The sequence below is a fragment of the Vigna unguiculata genome, chromosome 4 (assembly GCF_004118075.2).
Source record: "Vigna unguiculata cultivar IT97K-499-35 chromosome 4, ASM411807v1, whole genome shotgun sequence".
Classification (NCBI taxonomy): domain Eukaryota; kingdom Viridiplantae; phylum Streptophyta; class Magnoliopsida; order Fabales; family Fabaceae; genus Vigna; species Vigna unguiculata.
The window spans coordinates 18635813-18653210 of NC_040282.1; positions in this window are offsets into that span (position 1 = coordinate 18635813).

A 17398-nucleotide genomic window follows, 5' to 3' on the forward strand; every position below is an offset into this window, starting at 1 on the left:
GAAGCAAAATACTATGTGTGGGATGATCCTCACCTTTTCAAGATTGGGGCAGACAATCTGTTGAGGAGATGTGTGTCTGAAGAGGAGGCAAGAGATATCTTGTGGCACTGCCACAATTCACCCTATGGAGGACACTACAGTGGAGAAAGAACAACTGCAAAGGTTCAACAATCTGGGTTCTATTGGCCGAGCATTTTCAAGGATTCTCATGCACATGTGAAACATTATGACAAGTGCCAAAGAACAGGGAGTATCTCCAGAAGGAATGAAATGCCTTTGCAGAACATATTGGAGGTTGAAGTGTTCGATTGCTGGGGTATTGATTTCATTGGCCCCTTGCCTTCCTCATTTTCTAAGGAGTATATCTTGTTGGCTATGGACTATGTCAGCAAATGGGTGGAAGCTGTTGCCACACCCACAATGATGCTAAGACAGTCATCAAGTTTCTCAAGAAGAAGATATTCTCCAGATTTGGTGTCCCAAGAGTCTTGATAAGTGATGGAGGTTCTCACTTTTGTAACGTTCAGTTGAAGAAAGTCTTGGAGCACTACAATGTCAGACACAAAGTTGTCTCTCCCTACCATCCTCAGTCAAATGGACAAGCAGAGGTGTCAAATAGAGAAATTAAGAGGATCCTTGAGAAGACTACTTCTTCCTCAAGAAAGGATTGGTTTATCAAGTTAGACGATGCTCTGTGGGCCTACATGACTGCATTCAAGACTCCAATTGGGTTGACTCCATTCCAATTGGTATATGGGAAGGCTTGTCATCTCCTGGTGGAGTTGGAGCACAAGGCCTATTGGGCCATGAAATTCTTGAATTTTGATCCATCCTTGTCAGGGGAGAAGAGGAAGTTACAACTTCATGAGTTGGGAGAGATGCGACTCAATGTCTATGAGTCCTCCAAGAGCTACAAAGAGAAAGTGAGGCCTATCATGATAGGAAGTTGGTGAAAAGAGATTTCAAACCTGGTCAACAAGTGCTATTGTTCAACTCAAGATTCAAATTATTTCTAGGGAAGTTCAAATCCAAGTGGTCAAGCCCATTTACCATCAAAGAGGTGAAAGCTTATGGGGAAATTGAAATTGAAGACCCTTCTTCACAAAAGAGTTGGGTAGTGAATGGCCAAAGGCTTAAGCCTTATTTGGGTGGTGAAGTTTTGAGGATGACCACCGTCATGCACCTCAATGAAGCCTAAGAGTCCTTACCCGTCAGGCTCGTGACGTTAAACAAGCGCTTCCTGGGAGGCAACGCAACGCTCTAAACTCATTTTGGTTTTTAATTTTCGTTTTCAATTCAGTATGATGTTTGTATGCATGTGTGAATTGTGTTAGTATGATTGTTGTGTTGCTGAGATGTTGAACTTTGTGTTAAATTTGCATCTGTGAACATGTGGTAACATAACTTTGAGTGCTGTCATGCATAGTTAATTTTAGGATGTGATAGCATGTGCTTGTTGTTGCATTTTGAATTGAGTTCAATATTTAAGCATCATAGAATGTGGTAGTGTAAAATTGATTGTTTGTGAGAATAGTAGTAGCATAGCTTGTGTAGTAAAGTCATGTCTTAAATTAAGTTGCGCATTTGTTAAGTGAATTAAATGTTTTTCTTGAGTGTGAATGCTTGGTTTGAAGTTGAAAAAGTTTGAAAAAGTATGTGTGCAAGAGTGAAAGGTTGGTGGGAGCACAATAGAGTCAAAGCCAACCCAACAATAACCCAAAAACATAAAAAAGTCCAAGACTGCAGTAATCGCCTAGCGGTTCACTCCCTCCCGCCAGACGCCATCTGAAAAATTGACCCCTGGAACCACTGCAGAAGCCAGCCGCCTGGCGGCTCCCTAACGCCCGCCTGGCGATATACCAGAAAAAGAGGTCCAGTGGCATTTTACTGGTATACCGCCTGCGCGAGCTGATTGGGCTTTTTAAATCTGTTTCTGGTTGGCCCAATCCTTTACCCTAAATCCCATTCCGCTTGGCGCCGCTACCTTGTTCTCACTCCTTATTCCAATCCCTAACTCTCAATCTCACTCTCTCATCCCCAATTCCTTCCCTAATCTCCAAACCCTAACCCTCAATTTCTCCCCATTCTCGTGCCCTTCTCACTCTCTTTACTCCCGCCAGGCGCAGCGACTCCAACCACTTAACCTTGCCCTTTCCACGCACCAACCACTCTTCACTCTCATCCAACCAACACTTCTTGCAACACTCACCCTGGCACTCCACTCAAGTAAAATTGCTTTCTTGTGCTCTCTTCATTTTAGCATTTTGATTTTTGTGTTGTTACTCCTTTGTTGATTCATTAGCTTAGGGTTTGCTTTGCTTTAATTTACTCGTTGTTTCTGTTGATACTTGTGATACATGCTCTTGTTTTTCTGTTCTTGTGGTGCCATTATAATGGTTTCTGTGCTGTCTGTGCTGCTTTTTTCAAAAATCAATGGTTGTTCTGTTTTGTGCCGCCTGGCGGTGGCCATTTTGGTCTGTTTTACTGCCAGGTGGTAGCGCCTAGCAGTGCTCACTGCTGCAAGCTGGCGCCTGGCGCGCATTTTGGAGGGGTCAGGCGGTGGCCCCTGTTTTTGCCTTTTTCTTTGAGTTTCATGTGATTGTTGCATGTGTTGTGAGGCACCAATGTTGCAATGATTTTTGCATCTAAATGACTTGATATTTTGTTATTCTAGTTTAGTCTTTAGATGCAATTAACTCTCTTTTTGATTGAATCTCTCACTCCAATGCTAATTTAAATTGCCTCTTTGTACCAATGCTCATTTTGCAGATGGCATCCTCCTCCAATCCTAAAAGAATGAAGACCGCCGTTGGCAACCCTTCAAAAGGGCAAAAGCGAAAGGAGAGAATTCACTCTCACTACTTCCTCATAAAGGACAATGAGGACTGCATCCAAGTGGTCATGCAACGAAAATTTGTGGCAGAGAGGAAAGTGATTCTTAAACCCGGGGAGGTCAATGAATTTCAGCTGGAGTTGATCAGGCGTGGTTGGGAAAGGCTGGGTAGCTACCCTAGCACTTTTAGTGTAACCTTGGTGAAAGAATATTATGCTAATGCCAAGGTTTTCACTTCAGCAGCTCCCACCTTTCTCAGCTATGTGTGGGGAAAAGAGTGCCCTTTGATGCTGACACAATAAATGAGTTTTTGGGCACCCAGCTGGCTGATGATGTGGAGTGCCAATTTTCAGTGTTGGATGATGAGGGTGTGGCACCTGGAGAGTTTATCCAAGCACTCCGCTTGGCGGGTGAAGGATTTCACAGGGGCACGATTCAAAGAGGTTCCCTTCACCCCCTGGCCCGCTTCTGGTCAGCATTTGTGCACGCCAACATCTCCCCGTGCTCCCATGTGTCTGATCTTACGGAGGGACGCGCCACCATTTTATACACTATCCTGACAGGTCGGGTGATGGATGTAGGGCAGTTTATTGCAAATGAGATCCACCGGTGTGCCAACGCCGCTGGCAAGGCCGCTCTTGGCCATCCCTCTCTCATCACCCATCTTTGCAGCCTGGCAGGGGTGGACATTTTTGTACCCCAGTTGGAGAAAGCAACGCATTACCTTGACTTCTCATATTTTCAGAGGTTCTGCTCAGTTGCTCCCAGACCCAAGAGGCGCCATCAGCCACAGGCAGAGCCTGAGCTAGAGCCCGAGCCCGAGGCAGCTCCCAACTTTGATATGCGGTTGCAGGCTTTGGTGGCCAAGCTCGATCACCTTCAGCTCTTGGAACCCCATATGCAAGCCTTATACCAGCTAGGGATGGCCAATGCAGACATGCTTAGGGGCATCTCCCTAACGATTCTCGAGCTGCATACCCCATCAGCTGAGGAGTTTGCTGCCATTGTTGCTTGGCCTAAGGCCCATGCCACTACTACTGGGGAGGTGGAGCCTCAGCTGCTGCAGATGATGAGGATGAGGAGCTAGACGAAGAGGGCGAGGATGACGCTTGAGCACTTGGAGAGAGTGATTCACATTTTGCAGGACTTGTTTTGCTTATAGTCCTGATTTAATTTATGCTTTTAGTTTTCAGTTTGAACTTTCTTTTGATAGTATTGAACTTTGTAGCTTAGTGTAGAACTTTGTAACTTGGTTGTGGTGAACTAATCTTTTGCATTGAATTAGTACTTTTCATGATCATCTTTTGTGCTTGTTATGAAATGATGTTTTATTGGCTTGTGAGCATGAGCTTGTGGTTGTTCTCATTTTGATATAGTGATGCTTGATTTTAATTGTGATCAATGATTTTAGCATTTGTTGACAATTGTGGAACCCAAAATACCCTGTGAGAGGTTGTGACCTAGAGTTGATTTGTGTGAATGCTATCACTGTGAACTCATAATTGACTTTGCTTGAGTTCATTTGCTAATCATTTACTTGCATGCTATAGATGATCAAGGCCATCTTTCTTTTTGCCTATTACATAATTAAGCCAATTCTTTTCAAGTTGATTTCTTGTGCAAACCCTTTGAATCTTCTTTGAGCCTCATTCCTTGAACCTTAAGCATAGTGAAGATATTGACTACCTTACTTTGAGCTTGAGAGAGCAAATGATTGTTAGTCATGAGTATGGTTCAAGTTTGGGGGAATTATTGCTAATACAAGGGAGCATGGGAAGATTTGTAAAGTTTTTGGTTCAATTCAATACAAAAAAAAAGAAAAGAAAAGAAAAGAAAATTGGTGCAAGCAAGTTGGGAATTGGTTTCATTTGTTCAATAGAGAGGGGAGAAAAATACTTTCATGATTTGATTAGTTGCTCTCTTAGCTCAAGGTACTTTTGTTATCCTGAAAAACCAAATTTCCTTCTTAGCCTAGCCACGATACAAGCCATAAAAGACCTTGTGATGATAGCATGCTTGTGAAAGTTTTAGCCATTTTGAACAAAAAGCAAAGTTATTTTGTGTGACATTGTGATGGTAGATAGAATGTTGTTTATATCCATACACCTGTGGGCTTGAGTTAAACACCTGTTCTTGTGAGAAGTGGTTACCATTGATCAAGGAAACATTTTGCCATGATTGTTGATCCCTTATAAACTCTTGCATGCACAATTTTTGTTTGTGAACACCATAGCTTTATTTTGCCTTGCTAATGAAACACATGTGCTACACAATCTTTCAAATAAGAGCAAGCACAATTGAAATTTGTTTTCTTGAGTTGCTAAATCATTGCAATTGTGTTGTTCCAAGTTACCTTTTTGCTTAAGGACAAGCAAGGTTTTAAGTTTGGGGGAGTTGATAATGTTAATTTTTACCATTATCTAAGCTATATTTCATTAGCAAAATCATCTCTTCCAAAGCTTTTAACCTACTTAATCCTCAATTTTACCTTACTTTTGTAAATAAATACATTTTGGGTTACATTGATCTAAATATACCACTAATCCCCATTTTTTGTGTCTATTTATAGATTGGAAGCTTTGTTCCAAGAGTCCAGACAAATGAGTAACCCGGAACAACAAGGAGAAGTGCAAAAATGTCAACAGGAAGCGCCTAGCGACACAAAGGGAGCGCTAGGCAGCAGTCACCGTCAACGCCAGGCGCCAGACTAGCGCTAACCAGGCGCCACTGTTGGTCACCGCCTGGCGGAACTGGGACACCGCTGGGTGGTAGCTGGAAGAATTGCCCCCTGTTTGATGGCTAGCGCCTGGCGGTGAGAAACTTCCTTCAGGCGCCAGTTTTCGCTGATGTGTCAAGTGACCCTTTCTCTTCTGTTTTCGCTTAGGGAAACGTATCTTGGACATTTTGGAGCTCGAGCAACGCGACTTTGAGAGCTTGGAGGAGTGCTAGGGCTTGTGGAAACAACTCCATCTTCCTCTTTGTATCTCTTTCTCTTCCATTTTCCATTTTATAAGCTTGAGCTCTCCATGACAATGAAGAGCTAAACCAATTTTTGTTGGGGTTAGATGTAGCCACTGAACTTTCATGTATTTTCGAATGGTTTGAATATATATATGCTTCTTCCATTGATTTCTAGTATCTTTGTTTACTTATTTAAAGCTTGCTTTGTTTTACCCATTCATTGCATGATATTTGGGTCATTAGGTATTGGAAAATATCTCTTGAAACCTAGAATTGGAACAAGATACCTAATGGAACTTGTATCTAGGAATGGAACTTGACCCATTAGTTGTCTTAAACCCTAATTTGTAAAGCGGGTTTGTTTATTTAGGGATTCAAGGAATTGACTCTAAATAAGGGAACCTAGGCTCATTCAACTAAGGGATTAGAGTTTGAGTAGACTTATGGGTTGACATTAGTAATTAATGGAGAAGAGTTTTATTATTTAATATACATGAGAGTGAAGTAGGTGAAGTCTATCTTCAACAATATCAATCCATTGCATTTCTAATCTTTACTATTTTCTAGAGTCTTCAAATATCCAAGTTCAATTTTACTTATTTATGAAATATTTACTTTCTTGCATAAAAAAACCCAAATCATGAATTTATTCATTAGTTTAAAGTAGTCACTAATTATGCAAATATTTAGTATACACGAGTCTCTTGGGAAACGATATCCTGGTCTTACCGGTTACTACTTGCGCGACTTGGTACACTTGCCAAAGTCTGAACATCTAGTCAGGTGACTAGACTAATGAAATCTCCTCACATCTTCTCTTCCCAACTCTAACACTTATACTTCTCCACTAACTTTTACCCTTACCTCGTCAAGCCAAGATCTTGAATTCCCTTCTCTTGCGCAACATCTACTCTTACTTTCTCATTTTTAGGTTGCCACCTTAAATTGAAACCATAACTCAACTGTCTTCTATTTCTCTTGTCCAACTTCCTCTATGCAACTCCACACTTCTAACTCTGAATGTTCATCAAACACTTTTAACTAACACTAATAAGAATGACACATTTGTTGTTTTTAAAGAAATGGTTATCGTGCAACCACTAGGTCCTGAGTAAGATAGTTTGTCTCACGCACCTCTTACCATTCATAAGCATCGCTTGCCACCATCCTGTTGTGTTACTCTGATCCATACACAAAATTACTTATTTTTTACTTAAAATGATTATCCTTTCCTGTCATGATAAGGAAGCAATCATCATTGAGAAACCTTCATCAAAACCTCTATAGAACTTGCAAAACTCTTTAAAACTCCCTTTTTTATAGCCTTAGCATTCCATTTTCTCAACATTGTATCCACCCTTTTAAATCCATATGCCTTACTAGCCACTCTAACCTTAGTAAATACTCTTCTTGAATGGTTTGACACACTGCAACTTCTGTTTAAAGATCCGCCAAACTTGGTGTAATTTCGGGGATTATATTAAGTTTATACCATTATGTCTCCAACAACGCTTTCACTTGGTTCTCTTACTTCACACTCCCAGCATAAATCATCCAATTAGGAACTATTAGCACAAGTTCTACCTCAGTCACTAATGCAAAAGTGAACTTCACCACTCCAAAGCAAAAATTATAATATCTACTTTAGAATACGTCTACAAACTCTTCTACCATTAAGATCCTTTCCGTCTATTATTTGTTTGCCTTTATAAGATAATTTTGATTCACATGACATTCTGCCTCCACCTTTCAACTTGTCCCTCACTTGATACACCACCATTGTCCTATCTCCTTGAATAAAAGATCATCACTTCGTTGGGTATCACATCCTATAGGGATGAGACTTGGAAAAACAACAAATTTATCCTGGATATTATATCTCAACCTTACTAAGAGAACAATTCAAATCAACTTTGAATTTGAATCCTTTGATTACCACATGATAAACCACAGACTTGATCAATCTTTACTTGACTAGAACTGTTCTAAAACCACCATCTCAATTCTTACTCCCTCTTGCATATAACCATGACTCATTCACCACATTGGCGACACCAAGAGGTATACGACCCCAAGCAAAATCAACTCTCAGTCCAAGCATCACTTTTGTAACCTATATCTTTGAATGAGAATATTTGTGCTAACCACCTTAGCACCACCCATCGTAGACACCTTGTCAACAACTCAAAAATTTTCTTTTCATCTTCTCCATCATTGTGCTCTGACATCATTGGTTGTCATTATGTACAAGAATAACCCTTAATGATGTGTCTCTCCTTCTGGTACGCGAAACCTTCCGTCTTATATCTAAGGTCAAACCTATCTCACGTGTGAGCCACCTTACTTAGAATATACTTTCTACTCTTGTTTTATTATTCTTTCACATTCTGCCTCAACTTGACCTCCGATCAGAGGGTTTGCCATCCTTATAAACCTCATGATGTTTAGCCTTCTTAGCTTTAACCTCAAGCTTTCAACAACTTTCCACCTTTGAACTCAAACATTATCGAAATGTAAAACCAAGTTGGTTTTCAAACCTTACTACATGAATACACACCGATATCTTCTCTTATTCTCACCCTTGAACTCAACTCCTCTTGTAAAACTTGTGGTATACAATCTCAGAATTTGTTCTTGCTACTTCCTTAGTCCAAAGTGTTACTTCTGAACACCAACTTCATTTTTCAGCCCATAAACCAAAACTTAACTTTCCTCGTCCACCGATATACCACCTACCGCCACTTCATATCTTTGAAGCAAAAGATTATCCCAAGGGCCTTACTCAACCCTTGAAAAGGTAAGCAAGTCAAATTTGACCTTGAATCTGCATTCCTCTCCCATCATAGACACCGAACACAAACCATAGAGGCACAAACATGACAAGAAAGGTATAAAAGACAAAACTGAAACGATAATTCTAACTCTTTTTTCCCAAACCTTCAGAATTAAGAAAGGAAAATTATCTTGGATATAGTCATGAGTGTGCACCCTCATTACTTAAATCAAGATGTTTTATGTTCTTAATGCTTTTGGTTCGACATACACGCTCGACTAAACTTGAATACTTAAGCCTGTGAGACATGACAAACCCACGACCCTCAGGTCATCTTAAGGACGAACTACTCTGATACCATAAATGTAACGTCCCAATTTAGTAGAATAAATCTAATAAATCAAACGTCACATGTTTATTGTATAACATGGAGCACCAATAAAAAGTATACTGAAAGGAATAGCCAAAGGCACCACAGAATGCCTCAAAAAGGAATTAAGAAAAAAAAAAATGCCAAAAGGGTTTGCTCACTGAGCAAGAAACTACCTAAGCATCAATGCCTCAAAAGTTGCTAAAAAGAGAGCCATAACTAAGACCCCTAAACTGGAAAGTAGCATCACCATCTGAACAATTTCCAAGAATTTCCACATCTACTCACACCAAGGATTTGGTGATCATTGTAAAAAGGAAAAGTCAAATAGAGAAATAGACACCAAACAAAAAAGGTAAGCTAGAGCAAAATATTTTTAATCATATTATTGAGCAAGTGAATGTTAAATCAGGTTATAAACATAGAAAGTAGTAAGCACCTAAACCATGTGATAGCAAACAAATGCAATACCTTCTTACTCAAATATCCAGATTATACTCTTGATATAGAATTCTAATGGAAGTATGCGCCTGTGCTAGTAGAGTTCAGGATACCTTCCTTAATCTAGACATCTCATATATCAAGATATACACTAACCACACCATCACCAAGAGTTTCCCATGAAACTCTTTTATGCACAACATTCCACATGCCATCTCAAGCATTATAATCTCCAATGCACCACCAACAAACGAACCATTCTTATTTCATTTCATACCAAGCAAGTCCATATCACATGAAACATACACAATCACAGATTCATGCCTTTAATAGTAATTGAATCAATCCACAAGTGAAAGTAAGGAATTAAAATTCTGCAGCAATTCTCGCTTAACCTATAAATTTTTTGCTTAAGCTAGGAATTCTCGCTTAGGCTAGATTGGTCTCGCTTAAGCTAAAAGTTCTCGCTTAAGCTAAACTGATTTTGCTTAAGCTAAATTGATCTCGCTTAAGCTAAACTGATCTTGTTTAAGCTAAATTGATCTCACTTAAGCTAAAATGATCTCGCTTAAGCTAAACTAGTGTCGCTTAAGATAAATTGGTCTCGCTTATGCTAAATTGGTCTCGCTGAAGCTAAACTGATCTCGCTTAAACTAAACTGGTCTTGCTTAAGCCAGAAATTCTTGCTTGGGTGAGATTGTAACTTGGGAGCACTACAGGATTTTGCGAGTTCTCACTTAAGCGAGACATCTTCGCCTGAGCGAGATAATTCGTTGCTCAAAATGAAAGCTCGTCGTCTGAGCAAGAGTTTGAGCAGAAACCATGGCGAGCTTCTTCTATTCTCGCTACTGTTCACGCATGTAACAACCAGACATTCAAAACCAAACAATATCTCAATATTTTCCAAGCAACCACAACTATATACAAGCATTATAAACGTGAAACTGAACTAAAAACAGGTAGATACTAAGAAAACATAAAAAAAAGACCCTAGCTTTCCTTACTTGGACAAATAATAGCCAAACGAAACAACGACCCAAAAGATGAGCACCATAGCTCTAGTAACGGATCCATAAAGTTGGAGGGAAAATGAGCTCAGCTAGCTCAGAGGGGAAACTTGCTCAAACCCTAGTAGAGCCTTTGTTGTAGAAGAGAGAGAGAGAGAGCAATGTTTTAGTGAGAGAGGGAAAAAGAGGGATTGGCTGAGTGGGAACATAAGTGAGGGGTTTTCCTACCTTTGGAAAAATAGGCAAGTGGACTGACCTTGGGCCTTCCCTTACTCGCTAAAGCTAGGCCCATTAAGCTTAAAATAGAAAAAAAGGTCTTACATAATTACTAAAGTATGATGATAAATAATTTTAGGATTGTATTTTTAATGAAAATTATAATTACCAAATAAATTTGAGACTTGACATGATAATTATTAATTATAAAAATATTATATAAATGGACTCTTCGGTCATCAACTTATTGAAATCAGAAAGGGATGACAAATTTAAAAAAAATAAAGTTTGGATTCGCCAACATAATTTACACTGAAAAACTACAGAAAAAAATACTATAAGATAAAAGCATGTTCTCTAAAGCTGATATGTGTAGGAAAGGTATTAGCGCCCTGCAACGCCTATTCGAAGATGATACATTTAATTAAATATGCAAAAAGGTTGTCGTTTGAGTAAATGTTTTTATCTCGAAAAATAGGAAGAAAAATTTGTATAATAGAAATAAAAAATACTTTTTTGAAAATTTTAGGTTTGATTAGGATTAACCTCACTCATACATATTTCCATTAAAAATGAAAAATCATATTTTGTAGTTCTTGAAAACTTTTTAAAAAATGATTTAATTTTTTTGAAAAATAGTATTTTTGTTGGCAAAACAATAAGAGTTGTGTTGTAAGATTTTGATGATTACAACTATAAAGAACTTCAAGCAAATAATTGGAAAGAATTATTTTGTTATGTATTTTTTTAAAGGCTATTATAAAGTTCTTGTTTGTGAATATTTAGTATATAGAAGTTAGCTTAGAAAATCAACAACTTACACTTGACCACTTTAGGAAGGTTTTTGTTTTTTCACAAAAATGCGCTATGATTAGGGATGGCAACAGGACGGGGCGAGGACGGGTTTTGCTATCTCATATCCATCCCCATCCCTATACCTAAACCCAACGGGTATCAAACTTTTGTCCCATCCCCATCCCCACCGAGTAATGGGTATAATCTCGTACCCATACCCATACTCGTTTTCTTACTACTTTAATATTAATTTTAATTAATTTTTATAAAAAAAATTACGGTAAAGGAAACATAATATTATCAAATATTCAATATTAGGAGGATGGTTGTTTCTTCGATATCAAATACTTTAAAATAAATTATAATTGTTTACATTTTAGATTAGAGTACCATATAAAATTTCATGAGAACAAAAATATTTATTAAATTTGCAAACATTAATGAAACCTAGTTGATAAAATTTAAAATTATTTTAAAAAAATATAAAAGGAAAAACATATTCAAATTAAAATATATTTTAAATGTTTGTTTACTTCAATTTTTAAAATTATAATGAATCTTTTTTTATGCACTAATAAAAGTTATAATACATCACTTGCTTAAAATGACGCAAAGAACAAATAATAAATATAATAATAAAATTTTAACATAGATGTTGTATCTTTTGAACTTCAATATATGAAGGATTGACCCCAACCAAGGATGAAGAACATGCTTAAGAAGACTAAGCATGTTTAGAAAGCAAGTTCACTAATCCTTCATCCCTTTCATTTGTGTTTGTTATTTTTTATTCCCTAAGTTGACTTAGTTGAATCAACTTTAGTTGACTTGTTGACCTTTGACTAGGTTTGACTTGTTGACTATAGTTGACTTGACTTAAGCCAACATGTTAATCTATGTTTATTTGCTTTGTAGGTTAATTAGGAGTAAGAAAGCAATGCTAGGTGGCGCATGGTGATTGGGGAGCATAAATGATGTGGAGGAGAGAGTAAAGCAAAGGCATAAAGCATGAAGTAAAAGCCATGAAGCAAGTGTACCTATGTACCTTTGGTCTCCTTTGTTTTTAGCACACTTTGGCCACTTTTTGGAGACATATGAGACACATTCTTTGTCTCCTTTTGTGCTAGAAAGAAATTAGCCTTGCACACACCATAGGTGGCTCTTTTGTCTCTCATTTTTGTAACCTTATTTGACCTAGCTTCTAGAAGCTAGGGTTAGGTTTTTGTAGAGACATCCTTAAGTATCTTTTATTTGCTTAGAGGCCCCTAAACTCTTCTATATAAGGGGTGCTCCTAGACATGTAAAAGGGTTGAACATTTTGAAGTAAAAACACTCTTGTGTCTCAACCATTTGTGAGAGTTTCCTCCCTTGGGAGTGAATACTTTTAAGCCTTATCTTGCATAGCAAGTGGCGGCACACATCCACTCCTCTTCAAGGTTGCCATGGCTTCTAGCCTAGCCTTGTAGTGGCGTGCTTCTTGTAACATCCCTGGCTACCCCTCCTCGGGCCCCAGAGGCTGTCAGGTTACTACAGCCCAATGCACCCCAACCCCTCACCCTTCTCCGTCCATTCATACTGGGTGGGTTGTTGCCAGTGGGAATCGAACCCCCAACCTGACCTTTAACACCTCTGGCTCACCAGCAGATGCTACCACTTCCATGAGACACAAAAAACAATGCTGGCAGAAACTGTTCACGATTTTAAAAGATTAAACTGCACGTGCTCAGTGAGCCTAGGTCAAAAGAAAGCTCGTTGAGTCTAGTTTCCAGAACAAAAGGAACCAACGCATTTGGAGTTCTGTGGAGAAAGTTATGATCAAATTAGTGAGCAAAGGTCAGATCTGCCAAGAATACGTGAATCAGCGTTTTCAGGTTTTTGTTGTGGCAGTTTGGCTACGGGTTTTGCTCCTCTTTAAGCTCCTAAATGTGGTTGGATAACATGTCTTTGGATGCTTATTCTTTGAGCCTCAAATCCATGAGTTTAAATGCATGATAGCTACATGTTTGAGTCTTTAAATGTGCCTAATTTTTGCTTGAGTCATATGTCATATGTTAGCTTGAAGTTTTCTTATTCTTGTTTTTCCAACTATTTGAATCTTGTTTTCACTTTATGTCTTACTTGATGTATCCTCCATGAAATTGAGTTGGGCCTAAAAGTTGAGGAACTAAGTGTCCAAGCCACCTAAAACTCTTTCTCACCATTTTATGAAACTAGTTGTGAAAGAAGAAAAATTTGCACCAATTTTTGCCTAAAAACCGAGAGCAACCTTGCTCCTTCGTGAATTAAAAGTGTGTTTTTCACTAGGTGTTATGCTACTAGTTATCATACTTGAGAATTGGGTGATATTGGCTAATTAGTTCCATGCTTTAACTTGGTTATGATCTTTCTTGGTGCATGCATGATTTAAGACTTGAAGATGCTTGTCAAGTACTTTCCATAGAGTCTTAAAATTTGCTTTTCTTGTGTTAGTGTTGTTCAAAGTTTTGTCACCAATATTTTTCTTTCCTTAGAGTTTAGCTTTCCTTGTTTTTGTGTTTTTCTTGTTTGTCACTAGGTGTTCTTTGTTTTGTCTTAGTAGTTTTCTTTTCTTGAAACTCTTGGGGTGTTGTGGCCGAATCACTTGTCTTGCATTTGAAGGTTTTGAACAAGTTTTTAAAAGTGTTTGCTTCACTCCTTTGGTGGATTTTGAGTGCTAGCCTTGCCTTGTTACTTTGGGAGTGTGATCTAAACACTTGGGTTGCATTTTGGGTTGGATTTGGTCTCGATTTTCATGTTGTCTAACCCCTAATCCATTTATTTTGTCTCGGATTTAAGTGTTTTTGTTGTAGGAATCATGGCAAGTTCATCAAATGCACCTACACCAAACAAAAATAATACATTGATGAGATTGCTTCGGGATTTGGAGTTGTCTAGGAAGGAGGCCTTTGAACAATTGAGAAAGGACAAGGAGCAAAGTGACCTAAGAATCCAAGAGCACATTCAAAGGCTTGAAGCTAAGGAGCAAGAAAGAGAGGCTAGGAAAAGAGGGCATTCTAGGTGCAAACCATCACAAGAGAAGCAAACTCCAAAGATTCCTAAGTTCAAAGGAGAAAATGACCCAAACATCTACATTGAGTGGGAACAAAAAGTGGGCCAAATTTTTACCATTCATGTAGTTAGTCATCAAAAGCAAGTAGATTTGGTAGTCTTAGAGTTTGAGGATTATGCCATGACTTGGTGGCATCAATTATGTATGGACAATATTAACCAAGAGTCACTTGCGACTTCTTGGAGGGACCTTAAAAATTTGATGCGCGCTAGATTTGTTCCTTCCTACTATAGGAGGGAGACTCTTTTGAAGCTCTAAAGGCTTCAACAAGGGTCTATGTGTGTGAATGAATATTTTAAAATGATGGAGTCCATGCTTCTCAAAGTAGGACTCCAATTTGAAAGTGAAGAGGAAAAGGTAGCTAGATTTGTGAGTGGGTTAAGGAGGGACATATAAGATTTAGTAGTTATATGAGTACTCCTCTCTTGACAAAGTTTTACATTTGGCCATCAAAGTTGAAACTCAATTGCAAAAGATAAAAGAGGCCAAGAGGAGTGGTTCATACAATGACTACTATTCTAGTACTTGGAAAGATAAAGAAAGAAAACATGATAAATCACCACTCAAGAGTTCCAAAGACCCACCTCCTAGGACTAATTCGTCTAGGCCTTCTAATGAAACTCCTAATTCTTCTCAAGGTACAAGGACAAGTTCTATAAAATGTTTTAAGTGTTTGGGATAGGGGCACATAGCTTCAAATTGTCCCACCAAAAGAACCATGGCCTTAAACCTTAAAAAAGAAGTAGAGAGTGAACATTCTTCTCCCCCTTCCCCCAAAAGTACTTCTTCCCACACTTCTTCTTCAAGTGAAAGGATTAAACCCCTTGAAGGTGGATTATTAATGATAAGGCACCAACTAAGACAAGTTTCCAAGGAACTTGACCCTTCTCAAAGACAAAACCTTTTTCATTCAAGGTGTCATATCAAAGACAAACTATGTCCCCTCCTCACAGATAATGGAAGTTGTGTAAATGTGGCTAGCACAAGGGTTATGGAAAAGCTTGGCTTGAAAACTATCCCTCATGCCAAGCCCTACAAGCTATCATGGCTTAAGAAAGAAGACATTAAAGTAACTCAACAAGTCCTCATTAACTTATCAATTGGAAATTTTAAAGATGAGGTGTTATATGATGTTGTGCCTATGGAAGAAACTCATATTTTGTTAGGTAGGCCATGGCAATTTGATAGAAAAGTCTTTTATGATGGCCATGCTAACACTTATGCTTTCTCCTTCCAAGGCAAGAAGTTCACACTCCTACCTCTCTCACCCAATCAAGCAAATGAGGACCAAAATAAAGTGAAAGATAAGAGAAAAGATGAAAAAGAAAAAGAGCAAGTTACCTCCAAAGTGTTACTTGCCTCTAAAAAAAGATTTTCAAAGCAAGATGGACATCACCATTCTTTCTTCTCTTGCAAGGCTCAAAAGGAAGACCCAATGCGCAAGCATGAGATGAAGAGTGGTCTAGAAAAGAGGGATGGCCTAACCAAAGCTAGGGGTAGTACCCTTAGAAAAGATGGAACAAGAGCTCATAAAAGGGAGGCGCAAAACCTCCCCCAAATCAAGTCAAGCTCCATCTACAAAGGAATAAAGAATTTGTGGTCAAATTCTCTCCAAGAAGAGGATGATGATGAAGGATTGACCCCAACCAAGGATGAAGAACATGCTTAAGAAGACTAAGCATGTTTAGAAAGCAAGTTCACTAATCCTTCATCCCTTTCATTTGTGTTTGTTATTTTTTATTCCCTAAGTTGACTTAGTTGAATCAACTTTAGTTGACTTGTTGACCTTTGACTAGGTTTGACTTGTTGACTATAGTTGACTTGACTTAAGCCAACATGTTAATCTATGTTTATTTGCTTTGTAGGTTAATTAGGAGTAAGAAAGCAATGCTAGGTGGCGCATGGTGATTGGGGAGCATAAATGATGTGGAGGAGAGAGTAAAGCAAAGGCATAAAGCATGAAGTAAAAGCCATGAAGCAAGTGTACCTATGTACCTTTGGTCTCCTTTGTTTTTAGCACACTTTGGCCACTTTTTGGAGACATATGAGACACATTCTTTGTCTCCTTTTGTGCTAGAACGAAATTAGCCTTGCACACACCATAGGTGGCTCTTTTGTCTCTCATTTTTGTAACCTTATTTGACCTAGCTTCTAGAAGCTAGGGTTAGGTTTTTGTAGAGACATCCTTAGGTATCTTTTATTTGCTTAGAGGCCCCTAAACTCTTCTATATAAGGGGTGCTCCTAGACATGTAAAAGGGTTGAATATTTTGAAGTAAAAACACTCTTATGTCTCAACCATTTGTGAGAGTTTCCTCCCTTGGGAGTGAATTCTTTTAAGCCTTATCTTGCATAGCAAGTGGCGGCACACATCCACTCATCTTCAAGGTTGCCATGGCTTCTAGCCTAGCCTTGTAGTGGCGTGCTTCTCACATTTTTACCATTTCTTTCCTTTCCATTTTATGTTTTCTTCTTCCTTTAATTTGTTCTTGGTTTTCTATGGTTTATGTGCTTTCCATTTCCTTTTTGTTTTGAATCAATCCATCATCTTCTTCTCTTGAGCTTTGTAAAAGGAACCTTCACATCTAGATAGCTTGCTATCTTAATGTCCAGTGGGGATTTCACTTAGCTTTCTTAATCAACTCACACCATATTCAACAATCTTAAAAGAAAACAAGATAATCCTTCATCAGTTTAGGAACCCTAGCAGCCAAAAGAGGCAACCTAGGGGGCTGAAAACATTATGTTAAAATTAGTTTTAGTAGATTAAAGGGTAATTAAGGGAGCATTAATCTTGAGAGAGAAGAGAGAAGGAGAGGAAAATTGACCTGGAAAAGTGCAGAGAGTTTTGGGTGTGAGAGTGGAGAGGTTCTGGTTCATGGAGAAGGCAAAGAGGAAAAGAATCGTGGTGGGTAT